Source organism: Elephantulus edwardii, unplaced genomic scaffold (genome assembly GCF_000299155.1).
Source record: "Elephantulus edwardii isolate Elephantulus edwardi_28Jun2011 unplaced genomic scaffold, EleEdw1.0 scaffold00024, whole genome shotgun sequence".
Classification (NCBI taxonomy): domain Eukaryota; kingdom Metazoa; phylum Chordata; class Mammalia; order Macroscelidea; family Macroscelididae; genus Elephantulus; species Elephantulus edwardii.
In genome coordinates this window covers 482,364-484,334 of record NW_006399774.1, presented here as the reverse complement: position 1 = coordinate 484,334, position 1,971 = coordinate 482,364, and positions in this window count along the sequence as shown.

The window sequence follows — 1,971 nt, the reverse complement described above, 5'->3', positions numbered from 1 at the left end:
AATCCATCTCATAGAGGGTCTTCCCCTCTTGCGCCGTCCCTTGACCCTCCCAAGCATGATGCCCCTCTCCAAGGACTGGTCCCTCCTTACAACATGTCCAGAGTACGTCAGACAAAGCTTCAGAATCCTTGCCTCCAACGAGCAGACAGGCCTCACCCTCTCCAGGACAAACCTGTTTGTTCTTCTAGCAGTCCATGGTATATTCAACACTCTTCTCCAGCACCACAGCTCAAAGGCAGGAAGACATGGAATGAAATAGATTGAGCCAGTGACTGCAACAATCAACTTAAATTTCGTAGAGCCTGTGAGGAAGACACAAGATGGAACAGAGTTTGATCCGCTGCTTTCAATAAGAGGACTCCGTGACATGTGCCAAAAATAACCTCTTCTGTCCCAGATTATGAACCTCTAACCACGAAATTCTGTTACTCACAATGAAGAAAAAAATTATTCTTTCTCTAAGCCTTTTACAACCAGGCAAGTAATATGCTATATATATATATATTCTGGATTAACCTACTTGCCCAATTTAAAAATGAAATCTATTTTCGTCTCTACTTACATCCATCCTTAGAAAATTCCCCTTAAGAAAATCATCTGAAACCTGATCTGTCTCACTGAAAACACTTTGGTATCTAAAGAATAAATGACATCCTTTCCCTAGAATGGAGATTTAGAGCAACTATTTTTGTCATATTTGTTTTACTAACTTTTTCTCCTAGTGGCATGCCTCTATTGGGATAACTGAAACTCATAAGAAAATAAGTCACTTTTTGTATGTGACTCAGGGGCTTCCTCATTTGAAAGATGAGGGAATAGGAACCAGATAATCGTCAAGATTTCTACTAGAAATTCTCTTCGATGACTCTACCAGTGCATCCGTGTCTCCTATTCCCTTCAGACTTGGAGGCAGAGGGCAAGAAGTGGAGATGGATGGTCAGTGGGGAAACCAGTGGTTTCTAGCCAACCTGCCAATGAACCTGTGCTGGAATGACTCTGAAAGAACCATCTTGAGTGTGTGTGTGTGTGTGTGTGTGTGTGTTTCCAGATTTCACACCTATTAACTGAGAAAGTTAGCCAGGAAGTCCAGTAGCCATGTATTTTTTAAAAAAACAGAGTAAATACACCCACAGGAGTCTCTGAAGAGTAAGAAAGTATGTTTTGTTGTTATGTACTGTAGAGTCGGATCGACCCATAGCTGATCCTCTGGAGGGTTTTCAGAGGCAGTTAATCGCACAGGAAGAGGTTATCCATCTTTCTCTCACAGAGCAGCTGGTGGCCTTGAACTGCGTGCCTTCAAGATTGCAGTGCAGCCTCTTGCCACTAGGCCACCAGAGCTCCCTAAGAAAGCTTAGAAATAATTTTTATGATAATTAGCAATAATAGCTAAAATGAAGGTTAAAACAATCAATTTGAGGGCAAGGAGTTGCTGTTCGGTGCTGTTGAGTCAACTACAACTTGAAACAACACTACAAACCGCAGATGAGAGCTGCGCGCTACCCGGCACCATCCACCATCATCACGTTCCCTGACATCCTCACTCATCATTGTAGTTGCTGTCTCGACCCATCTCGTTGAGGGTCTTCCTCTCGTTCTCTGACCTTTGATGACTTTTTCCAAGGACTAGCTCCTCATGACAACATGTGCCAAGTATGAAACATGAAGTCTCACCATCCTTCCCTCTGGGAGCAATCTGACTGTATTTCCTCCAAAACAGATTTGTTCTTTTGTCAGTCCCTGGGATACTCAGTACTCTTCACCAACACCACAATTTAAAAAGGCTTGGATTCTTCCTCAGTATTCCTTATTCACTGTCCAACTTTCAGATGCAACAGTGATACTAAGCTGTGCTAATCTATTGCAAGAGATTTGCAAGAGATTTGGTAACTTCTAGAGTGTAGAAGCTTAACATCAAGAGAACAAAGATTTTCACCACTGGGCCAATTGGCAGCATCGTGATAAATGGAGAAG